This window comes from Lampris incognitus, chromosome 21, assembly GCF_029633865.1.
Source record: "Lampris incognitus isolate fLamInc1 chromosome 21, fLamInc1.hap2, whole genome shotgun sequence".
In the NCBI taxonomy this organism is placed as follows: Eukaryota; Metazoa; Chordata; class Actinopteri; order Lampriformes; family Lampridae; genus Lampris; species Lampris incognitus.
In genome coordinates this window covers 17255775-17268223 of record NC_079231.1, presented here as the reverse complement: position 1 = coordinate 17268223, position 12449 = coordinate 17255775, and the positions used below count along the sequence as shown (strand labels likewise).

Genomic DNA, 12449 nt, shown 5'->3' with positions numbered 1-12449 from the left:
AGACAAAATAGATAAAGTAGAAACTGGAAAATTAAAACTTTACAGTAGCTAAGAAGATAAAAATGAATCACAGCATAGAATGATGTGACTCAAAATAAAATTGATCGAATCGGAACAGACAGAAATCATAATTGAAGAGCTAATAGATGAAAGTAGAATGGGTAAAAAAATAAATAAAAATCTATCAAACGAATTACGTGTTGCCATTTTTCATTTCCCCCGCGAGAAGTGCAACTGTAAAAGACAAGGGATTCGCTGCGCGTTCCCGCGGAGCCAAGGACCAGACGGGATACGGTCTCCTTTTTTTTTTAGGGGTGCGACATTTGGCGTCACAAGCCCCCACCGCGCGGGTTTCTCGCGCTTGCCTCGCCGAGGCGGTCGGTTGAAATCGAGGCTGAGTCCGGGGCTGGACAGGAAATGACGGGGACGCGCAGCGCGCCGCGCCGCTCGGCACACCGACCGAGGAGGGAAGAATGGGAGCGAGACGGGACGACCCATGTGCCCACTGAAAACATGAGGACGGCGGACCGACTGTTGGAGACTGTTTCAACCTTTACCTCGCTGAGGGCTTTCCCCGCCAGAGGCCCGTAGTTGCTTCTCCGTTCGGAAAACGCAGAGAGAGAGAGAGAGGAGGGAGCCTCGTTGTGAATCCCGTTTGACCGTGAGTTGGATTTTGACTATTGTCAGTAAGCCGTGACACTGATGTCTTCACGCTGTTCTCCGAAATGACCATGTTGGGACCCCCCCCCCCCAGCAGCAGCAACTCTTTAAGGTCTGGGAACCGCTTAAGCTTGCGTGTTGTGTAGCGGTGGTCCATCTTTAGAAGATGTGTCGTTGAAAGAAAGGAGGTGGGGGGGGCGGAGAAGGGGTGATGTTGACCTGGCTAAGGCGTGGGTGGGTGGGTGGATGGGGGGGCAAACACAAGTGTATTTATCGTTTGTCTTTTGTGAGTCCACGTTGTGCTTTGTGTGTGAATCGCTGCTGTTTCAAGCGGCTTGTTTCGCCCGGAAAGCGGGGCTGTGGGTCTGGGAGGGAAGCCGCCGGTGAATGGGGTTTTGTCTCTCCCTCTATGCGGCCATTGAACACTCCTTTTCTTGGGGAGGGTGTGCGCGGCGCAGGGGTCGACCGGGAAAAGAGCAGCGGGTTTCTGGAGAGCCGCGTCCCAACGTCGTCTTTCTCTTAATGACATATTTGCTAATTACAGCCTTCTGGTTGTGTGTCATTCGTGACAGATGGAGGTCTCGGTGAGAGAGAGAGAGGAGAGGGGGGGTGTTAAATATCTTCAGCCTCCCTTTCTTCTTCAACATCATCAGCTATTTAGTCCCCACCCTTAGCAGAGGGAGGAGGCTATGTCAGCTGCTGGTAACGGCCGATGGGTTTTTGTCACGTTAACAATGTATTGTGGAGAGAATTGGGGGTTCCCCCCCCCCAACCACCACCACCACCACCTCGCCACGAATCCCGTTTGAAATAAGCCGCGATCAAGTTATTGTTCCCGGGCAAGCCTCACATATACCGTGCCCATCGTCGACCGTGTTTGAGTTGCCATTGTTGGATGACGTCGGCGCAGAGTGGATAATTGCGGCCAATTTGACCAACCGGCCACTGCCACTTTTCTGCACCCCCCCCCCCGTCCACCCCCACCGCACTCACACACGCGCACACAACCGGCGTCACGAAATGGCAAAGTCCTGTCCGGTGGTGTTGTAAGACGGCGTCCGTTCCTGTGTTGTGTAGTATGACCAGATTCAGACACGTTGCGTTGATGCTGCTGAACGGGAAGCGGCCTGGCCGTGACGCGTACTCCATCAGACCCTCCGCTGCAGCTTTGCTGGTGCAGATGCGCACGGCGTTGTCAGAAAACACCACATGCCACTAAATCGAAATAGGAGCTTGAGCTTCAGATGCAGGACATTCACACTGTAAGGCTGATGGTCCCTCAGCCAACCGGGGGGGGGGGTTAATGGTCATTTGCAGAGGGGCAACACGGAAGTGCCAATGTCTGGCTGCCATGTGGACCCAGCTTTTCAGCCTGGAAACATGCTGTGTTGCATGTATGTACCGCAAAGACCAGATATGGATTTTTTCCCCCTCCCATCTAAATGCAGTGATAAAGAGTAAAAAAACTGGCGCTACATTCAGAGATCGGCACCGTTGTGACAGTCAAGATATACAATTTGCAAATAAGTTCCCAAAAAAGACACCAAGAGCCACTTGGCCGGGCCTTTCTTCTCCCCATTGACTTCATAATAGACCGTCTGTATCCTTGAGGCAAACTTCATTTGCATCCCCAAAGCCCCTAGAAGCTCTCCATTCTGGGCATGGAGACAGAGCGGCAACGCTGTCACTCATTCGCTTACGGTGCATGTAATGGGGGGTGAAAATACCCTCCAGCTTTCTGGTCGGACCCCTTCAGGCAAGACGCCCAGCGCTTGTTTCATGTTTTTTGCAAGGGGAACTTAGCTGGGGTTGAGAGTAAGATTTTTTTTTTTTTTGTTAATTGTCGAGACAGAAAAACCGGAAAAGGTGGAAAACTGAAAAGGAGGGATGTCCCGGCCACATCTGGCGAAACCCTAATGACATATTGTTTTTGTTTCCTCTGGACATTGTTTCCGTAGTGCCGTTTCCCATGTCGCCGTGTGGGGTTGTAAAAGCCGAGTGGGTTTCATGAGAACCTAATTATCGACTTGCCGATGTAAAATGTGGCGTTGCTTCTAAATTTGGTCTGTGGCCGGATTCCAAAACCAGCCACATTTTCGAGTGGTGTGAATGGGGTCATTGTTGTAATGGCTACGGCGACGGCGTTTAAGGACCTAAAATAGATCGGTGTCATGTCTGGAAGCGGATGACACTTGGCTGGCTAGTGAGTAAATAGTACAAACAAACCTGCAAGAATTCATCTTGGTGCCGTTCGGGCAAAGACGACCAAACATGTTTACAAAGTGGTAGAGTATATAAATGCGGAAAAAAAGTGGACATGAGCGCCAACCACACTGGGCTGAAAGGACTGTATCTGACGTACAACTGATGGGAGACTACTTTGCTTCTCAAAGGCGCACACGAAATTCAGTCAGAGTTCACGGATGAGGCATGCTGTGTCATAAAAGCCCCACTAATGGGTTAAGTTTCCACTAACTGTGGTAGAATGTCTGACGGGCTGGCGTGTCATTTCAACAGCCCCGTTTTAGGGCACATGTAGTGGATTTCACGATCGCGGGCCAGCGTGTCCCGGGGCTGCAGCAAAAAGGACGTGCGTTCGTGCAAGAAACAACAACGACAGACAAACAAACTACATAACCAGATACACGGCTCTCTCTCTCGTTCAACTGATCCGTATCGTTTTGCCAGGAGAAGGGGGGGGGGGAAGGGAGGGGGAAAAAACAACCTTTGCTGTCATCCCCAAATTCCCCTTCCCTTTCATCCTTTTCATGTGTGCTTTATTTGCCAGGAATGCAGCTGATTAGATGAGAAAAACAGTTGTCAAAAGAAGAAATTCTGGGCTGCGGGAGTGTTTCCCCGGGAGACGTCTGCTTGACGCGTAGCGGGAAGATTTGGACGCTTCCTGTGTGTGAGAGAGAGAGAGAGAGAGATGTGCGTGTGTCTTAGTGTCTGTTCGTCTGCCTGTCAGCCTTCTGTGGCATGAGTTGCAAGGCTCACATGTGACCCCACCCCGCCCTCCAGGCTACGAGACCTCCCCCTCACACAGAAGATCCGGGGGGCGGAGACGGTGTAGGTTTACCCAGGTTCTGTTACACCCGCAGGGGTCGCGGTGTGTGTGTGTGTGGGTGGGAGGGGGGGCACTTCAAACACAGCGCCTTAACACAGCATGGTGGGGAGCCGGAGGGGAGGATGTAACCCAATCGGGCCGCCCGGTGATGATGGCTGCTACCTCGGGCTTAGCGACAGGGACAGGAGGATGGGGAGCTGGAAATGGCATTTGGGCACAGCGCCCGATTTTGAGCCCACGTCTTACCGCCAGCCCAGATGCCACGCCATGGGTGTGTGCGGGGGGGGTGCGTGAGCGAGCGGGTGAGAATGAGTGAGTTTGTCATTTCACCTGGGTGTGATTCCCTCCTCTGTGACGGGCATGCGGTCGTCTTTCTCCCTCTATAGGGCTTTGTTCTGGTAACATTTTTCTGACCTTTGGTGGCAGCTGCCACTGCCATTTGGAAACAAAGACAAATGGCGAGTCGGCTTGCCTGCAAAACCCCTCTCTCTATGGGTGCGGAGAGTACGTTCGCCCTTTCCGGTGCAGGCCTCATATCGGTCTCCTCCATCGCAGGAAATCAATTGTTTAAGACTCAAAATAAGGTCAAATGATATCGTGACGACTGATTTCTGTCATTTTGATGGTGAAAAGGCTAAATGTCTGCGTTGTGCAGAACAACTCCCGCCACTACCGCCATCGTACACACACACACCCGTGCACACAAACACGAAAAAGGTCGGAAGCTGAAAGCCGGTGCTGATGTGGAGGTGTGTCGTGCTGTCGGCTACTCTCGGACCGGTGTGTATGTGCAGAGGAGGCCATCTCTTCCATCTGGCGGTACAGTTTTATTTGAGCAGGCAGAAGGAGGCCACCCTGCTCTCCTTTTTCGAGGGCGATGCATCTGGGTCCTGGTTTAGCTGGCACACTGTGGCGGTGTAGCGCGGCCGCGTGCACGTCCCTATCTGTAGACCAACGAAGATAAAAAAAAAAAAAGTGGAGCGTTGACCTACAAATGGGTCTGTGCGGCTGGCTTGTTCTCAACGCAGCATTGGGCGCGTTCTGCTGAAGCAGCTGGGACGTTTTTAGCGCAGGTCGGTCCTAGCGGGAGTGGCGGCCTTATCTTCGGTGTTGTCGGTACGATCCTGTCCCAACTGTGCAACGTGATCAGCACCCAATTCTTCCTCTCTTTGGCGGCTCTTATCTCAGCATATCTGTTAACGTACCTTTGTTTATCTCCAAACGCCATCCTCGCCTGACTTATTTTCATATTTTATCTCTCATCTTCTGTAACGCTTCGTCTCTTCGCGGTGTGGTTTTGTGCGTCATATTTGGGCACTTGCATTTATTTGCCCATTGTTGCTACCTGTCTTCATTGTGTAGTTCTAAGCAGCTTAGGTAGCTTTCAATCGCTGGGATTCTGGCAATGGCAGGTGGCTGATTCTCACTGTTGGTGTGGAATATAAGCCGCCACACACAACACACACACACACACACACACACACACACACACACACAGAGTTGCTGCAGTGCGGATGGTCTTGCACCGTGCACTGCTGTAGGGCTGCCAGTCAAGTGTTGACATAACAGACCATGTGACAGGAAATGATGACCCAGGAAAAACTCGGGGGGTCCGTTGCGAACGCACTGCTGTAACCTTTGGATCTGTGTAACTTGTGAGCATTTTTTTTTCCGGAATGAGCTGCGTTCGTTACACATTTACGAAATCCCCAGAATTCGTGGGATAGTGGTATTTGTTTGACTACAATTTCTCACTGAAACTTGACCCCCCCCTCTTTCTTTTTTTAAAAATTTTATTTGGGTTTTGCATGTCCCCTCTCACAACACACACACACAGACCCACTCTTGGATAAATGGGATGAAAGTGATCTTAGCATCCGAAGCTGAAGAAAGGGAATCTCACCCTAATGGGAATTCCAGGCTGCAATTCCACCGGCCGTATCGGATATCGGCGAGGGGAATGCAGAGGGTGGGGATGAGGAGGTTATTTATGATGCAGTGCCGCCTTCGCAACCCCACTTTCTCATGTGAGCCACAAAGCAAAGCCCTGTTTAAGCTGCACCGTGACAATGATGGAGCTGGTTGATTGATTGAGGCGGCTGTCCGGGAGACAGACCGCCTCATCGCCTCGTATCGTTGACTCGTGTATAACTGAGCTTTGACGTAAGGAGTACACAGAATGCTCAAGGCTAGATGGAGGGCTTCTAAGGGCCAGCAAGAGCACTATATGCTCTTAGTCTGCTATAGTGTACTGTATAGTCAACAGCAGTATGGAAAATATCCATTATTGACAGGAAGTGATGTATGAGCTGTACAGAGAATGAGTTAGAAAGCGATTTATTCCACAAGAAAATCCTGAAGCCCACATGTTGACATTTTTATTCTAGTGAGGCTACCAGTCTCTCTCATATATATATATATATATATATATATACACTACCGTTCAAAAGTTTGGGATCACCCAAACAATTTTGTGTTTTCCATGAAAAGTCACACTTATTCACCACCATATGTTGTGAAATGAATAGAAAATAGAGTCAAGACATTGACAAGGTTAGAAATAATGATTTGTATTTGAAATAAGATTTTTTTTACATCAAACTTTGCTTTCGTCAAAGAATCCTCCATTTGCAGCAATTACAGCATTGCAGACCTTTGGCATTCTAGCTGTTAATTTGTTGAGGTAATCTGGAGAAATTGCACCCCACGCTTCCAGAAGCAGCTCCCACAAGTTGGATTGGTTGGATGGGCACTTCTTTGAGCAGATTGAGTTTCTGGAGCATCACATTTGTGGGGTCAATTAAACGCTCAAAATGGCCAGAAAAAGAGAACTTTCATCTGAAACTCCACAGTCTATTCTTGTTCTTAGAAATGAAGGCTATTCCATGCGAGAAATTGCTAAGAAATTGAAGATTTCCTACACCGGTGTGTACTACTCCCTTCAGAGGACAGCACAAACAGGCTCTAACCAGAGTAGAACAAGAAGTGGGAGGCCGCGTTGCACAACTGAGCAAGAAGATAAGTACATTAGAGTCTCTAGTTTGAGAAACAGACGCCTCACAGGTCCCCAACTGGCATCTTCATTAAATAGTACCTGTTAGAGCCTGTTTGTGCTGTCCTCTGAAGGGAGTAGTACACACCGGTGTAGGAAATCTTCAATTTCTTAGCAATTTCTCGCATGGAATAGCCTTCATTTCTAAGAACAAGAATAGACTGTCGAGTTTCAGATGAAAGTTCTCTTTTTCTGGCCATTTTGAGCGTTTAATTGACCCCACAAATGTGATGCTCCAGAAACTCAATCTGCTCAAAGAAGTGCCCATCCAACCAATCCAACTTGTGGGAGCTGCTTCTGGAAGCGTGGGGTGCAATTTCTCCAGATTACCTCAACAAATTAACAGCTAGAATGCCAAAGGTCTGCAATGCTGTAATTGCTGCAAATGGAGGATTCTTTAACGAAAGCAAAGTTTGATGTAAAAAAAATCTTATTTCAAATAAAAATCATTATTTCTAACCTTGTCAATGTCTTGACTCTATTTTCTATTCATTTCACAACATATGGTGGTGAATAAGTGTGACTTTTCATGGAAAACACGAAATTGTTTGGGTGATCCCAAACTTTTGAACGGTAGTGTATATATATATATATTGATATTATCCCATATTTATCAATGCTAACCACACAATCTGTTGACAGTTGAGAATTGTGTGGGTGTAAATGAGCAAATTTGATATTAACAATGTAGAGGTCGACATGCCATCACTTATGTTCTGCCAAAAAGTGAGGTATGGGCTTTAACATGTTGTTCACAGATGGTGTCCTCCTTTTCCAGGCAGGTGAAGATGAGCGTGTTTTTCTTTCCCCTGACTGGCCTTGCCTCTTGCATGTATCTCTCAAGGGTAGAAGTGAGGTCTTTATATGGCACTGTTCCCAATTGCAATGGTTGTCTTTGGTCTATGACCCCATCCGCCCCCCCCCACCCCCCCTGTGTCATCGACATTTGACCCCACATGACCCCTATGATGTCATCAGTAAGGTCCAATTCCCAGACACATGGATGTCCGGTTGGTATAGACATCCGCATCGGACCATCTCTCTCTCTCTCGCTCTCTCCTTCCTTCTGTCTCATCCCTCTCTCTTCCCTCTTTTCTCCCCCCACTTCCCTCTCTCTCTCTCTCTCTCTCTCTCTCCATTCATCCTTCACTTCCTTCTCCTTCTCCTTCCCCCTCTCTCTCTCCATCCCTCACTTCCCTCTCCATCCCTCATTTCTTTCTCTCCCTCTCCATCCCTCACTTCCCCTCTTTGTTTCACTCTCTCTCTCTCCTCTCTCTCCTCTCTCTCTCTCTCTGTGATCAGAGTTCATCTGGTTCTCACTGCAGCACGCACGCAACACGTATAAAGTCGAGGGTCTGGAGAGTTTGTTTGCATTTGTGCAGCCCTTTCCTCCTCTGACAATCGGTCATCACCAGTAAATGAGAGAGGAAGGGAACGTCCAGCGATGCAGTTTCCGCTCACCACCACACTGTGAAACGCCTGCCCCCTCGTATGTTTAGATGACCCCCCCCCCCGTCCGGTTTATGTTTGTCCCGTTGTTGTCTCCCCGTTGACCCCCGGGTTACATTCCTCTCAAATCCAGTGAGGATTCTGTGTTCATCCCGCGAACACGCCATCTGGAACGCGCTAGCTTTTGCGGCCTCACAAGATTGCATCAGGGACGGTGTAAGATTAGAAGAAGCGTTTACAGTGATTACAGTTTTCGTCTTCGGGGAGGTTGGTGATGTGTTATGTTGGGGGTGTCGTGTTTGTGCGCGCGGTGACGACCGTTATAGCGTATGTGTGTGTGTTGTCTGAGTCATCGGAAACCAACAAGCCTCTGGCCGGCTGCAGAAAATGGATTCCAGACTCGAGTGTGGACTGCATTTAAGTTGTCATGCTCTTGAAATGAAGCTCCAGAAGGAGCGGCATTACACCATTTTTTTTTCTGGTTCACTTCAGGCAAGCGCGCCCCAAGTTTCCCCGAACACTTGAAATTATGTCAGGCGGTGTTTCAGAGAGAAGTTTTTTGTCTTCTGCACAAGTACGGTTCCTTCCGGGTGCTTGTGTAAAACAAAGCCCAAGGGGGGGCAGTACTTTCACGGCACACTTAAACATTAAACCGACTCATGTGAAATTTCATCGGTTATTATTCTTTTCGCGTGGAAGCTGAGCCCTCTCGTTGCAAACGGCCCGTTTCGCATCCTCGCTTCGCCAGTAGGCTCATCCCGTTTCAAAACGTGTTTCGGTTTATCCCCTCGGCTCATGCGTGGAAGCGGCATTTCACCAAAAAAAAAAAAAATTACACTGCCATTAAATATGCAGTGTAGCTCTTCTGACTATGCGCTCACCCGTACCGTGAAATTTACCCCAAATCGCATCTGTTGGAATGAAGTGGCGCTTTCCAGGAGGTACTTAAGCGTGTGGCGAACAGAACAAGATGACCTGGAACGCAGCCTCCGTTTGTTGTAGAGCCGCCGAAGGGTCACCGCACACCGCTACGCTGTTAAGACGCAAGCGGCTGACTCAACTCGTGCCCCAGCAAGGAGCACTGGCGAGGAGACGGGCGCGAGAGGAGGCGAGGAACGAAGCGAGGTGGAGAAATAGTGGGAAGAAGAGAGCTGAGGACAAGGTTTCTGGGAACAATTTAGAAGGTGCTGTCGAGCAGCTGATGTCATCTGAAAGTGGGTGGGGGTGGGGGGGGGGGTTGGAAACGCTGAGCTCATTCTCCTCCATCTTAATGTGCTCCGTCAGTGTATTGGGAGTCACAGAACAGCTTTCGGAACAGCTCTCCAGACTCACTGCTCAGGGTGATGTTGGCTGGCTGCACCACTCAAAACAAAAAAAAAACAAGGGGTTCATTGAGGACAGTAAAGTAGTGTATAGTTTCAGCAAGTTAACAAAGTGACCTGCAAAGATAACGGATCTGAGAGTGGAAACGGGTGTGCGGGAGCTCTGCGCAAAGCTCAATCATGCCTGCCGAGGTGGAAGTAGATTGGCACTTTTTTTTTTGTTTTTTGTGAGGGAATCCCTCTACGGGCGTTCAAACCTGCGGGCATAATTTCACAAAATAGCCGTGTGTGTTTGTGTGTGTGTGTGTTTGTGTGTGTGTGTTTGTCACTCTCTCGCTCTCTCTCTTGCCAGATCTCATTGACTAATACCCTGGCAGTTCTGTGAGCCAGCCAAGGCCCCCATTGACTGAGTGTGCGGGCCGTACTGGGCCGGGCTGAGCTGGTGGCTGAGTAGCTTGCTAATCTCCCCCTGCTCCACTGATCTTCACTCTCTAGTGAGTCCTGATTATTCTGCGGCCCACGTGCCACACATGCAACTCGGCTCCATCCCCGGAGCGAGGCGAGACCGGCCGCCGAGTGTGGCGGGCCCCGGCTGCCTAAAGGGCATTAGGGTTCACCGGCATACCCGTGGTCAGCCTGCTTGACCGCCACCCCCCGAACTGCAGACACACACAAAAGTATACACACACACACACACACACCGCTGTGGCTGATCCCAGTCGCGAGATTATCGAGGCAAAAGTGCGAGAGAGATGTCAGAGTTCTCTCTTAAGCTGATGAGCTGTGAGCATGTGACACTACTGCTAAATAGTTCATCGGTTGCACCAAGTGATTTTCCCCTGGTAAATGAAAGCAGCGCCCTTTAAATCTGAAGCCTCAACCTTTTTGATTTTTTTTGAACAAGAAGTTCATCAGGTCCAAACATGTAACAGCGCAGTAGCGGTCTTGTCATGCATCCCTGTTGCGTGTATGTTCGTGTGCACGGAAACTATATATTACCCATAAACCCCCACCACGAGCCAGCCAGTCAGCCAATGGGACTTGCAGCAGATCCCACCGGCCATCGTGGGAACATTCCTGACAAAGCGTTATTCCATAATTTCCACCATGTGTGTGTTTTTTTTTCTTTTTTCTTTTCCAGAGTAGAGCGCTCACGGCATGGACCGTGGAGAATCCCACTGAGGAGCGAGGATCAGCTCTTTGTAATCACAACCAGACCTTGCTGAGTGTGAACAGGGAAGGCTGAAGGTGCCAGGGGTGGATGGTCCAGATTCAGTTAAATGGGGTCTCCACTACTGGATAAGGCTTATGTTGAGTGAAGATTACCTGTACAGTTGCTGTGTGTGTGTGTGTGTGTGTGTGTTATGTATAATTCTAGCTGTTATGAGGTGCAGAGAGTGAACTAAAAAGGACCTCAGCACATTTGATTCTCAGCTGGCCGTGTTTTCATACACCTCTGTAAGGCTGACCAATATATCGTCTCAGAATTTACATTATATAGCCATCCATCCATTTTCCAAGCAGCTCATCCCGATCAGGGTCGCGGGATGCTGGAGCCTATCCCAGCAGTCACTGGGCGGCAAGCGGGGAAACACTCTGGACAGGCCGCCAGGCCATCTGAGGGCAGACACATTCACACCTAGGGACAATTTAGTAAGTCTGATTCACCTGACCTACATGTTTTTGGACTGTGGGAGGAAACCAGAGCACCCGGGGGAAACCCACGCAGACACAGGGAGAACATGCAACCTCCACACGGAGGACGACCCGGGATGACCCCCAAGGTTGGGCTACCCCGGGGCTCGAACCCAGGACCTTCTTGCTGTGAGGCGACCGCTGCAGCACCATGCTGCCTACATTATGCAAAAGATATGTTGTAAAGGATGCAATGTCAGGGTCATTCATAGGGCCCATTAGTCATGTTGGGCTAAAACTCTTTTTGCGTGATAGAAAGTGAAATCCAGATAGTTCTGCTTTTACTGACTGCTCCTGAAGAAAAATATTCTAGCACATCTGGCAAATAATATAATTTAGTTTCATTTAATGACTTTCTCTTGGACAACTGCCCTATTTCCCCCCCTAAAAACAGCTGAATCACTGTGTGTGAGGAATTCTTTGCAAATGAAAAAAAGCTTTGAGAGTTAAAAGCTGCATAAATCTGGTAAAATTATGGAACTCCTTTTTACTTTTTAGCATTGCAAAACATATTGCAGAAAGCAAAAATCGCAATGTTGATTTTTTTTCATTATCCTTCAGCCCTACACCTCTGTCCTTAGTTTCAGGTCATTGCTACAGACTTTCCTCCTGCAAATGGGTTCATCCGCCAGTGACTCAGTGCCTTACATGCTCAAGTTTTACATTGCAAATTTGGTCATAGCAGGTTCAGGTCAAACTGCTGAAGCGCTCATGCAGCCAAGAGGTTTGGCTTCGGGTCCAGCCCATCAGTCAGGGTACCTCTCCACTTCACAATGGAGGGTAGAGTCACTGCTAAGGCCTTACGTTGTTTCTCAGACCAGATTAAGATTCTGTTCGGTGAGCCATCCATCCATCCATTGTCCAAACCGCTTATCCTGCTCTCTGGGTCGCGGGGATGCTGGAGCCTATCCCAGCAGTCATTGGGCGGCAGGTGGAGAGACACCCTGGACAGGCAGTGAGACCATTACAGGGCCGACACACACACAGTCACACCTAGGGACAATTTAGTACGGCTGATTCACCTGACCTACATGTCTTTGGACTGTGGGAGGAAACTGGAGCAACTGGAGGAAACCCACGCAGACACAGGGAGAACATGCAAACTCCACACAGAGGATGACCCGGGACGACCCCCCCCCCCAAAATGGTTGGACTACCCCCTGGCTTAAACCTAGGATCTTCTTGCTGTTAGGCGACCGCACTA

At 49.3% G+C, this 12449-nt stretch overlaps 1 protein-coding gene across 7 annotated transcripts in view; it reads left to right on the top strand.

Moving 5' to 3' along the window:
- Positions 1–418: 418 nt before the first annotated feature.
- The window catches only part of raph1b (Ras association (RalGDS/AF-6) and pleckstrin homology domains 1b), a 55382-nt gene continuing 43351 nt past the window's right edge, over positions 419–12449 (top strand). For all 7 annotated transcript variants that reach the window (XR_008812383.1, XR_008812384.1, XM_056301143.1 and 4 more), the window contains exon 1: positions 419–661. The gene's annotated coding sequence lies outside the window, so the exon portion shown is untranslated. The remainder of the gene's footprint in view (positions 662–12449) is intronic.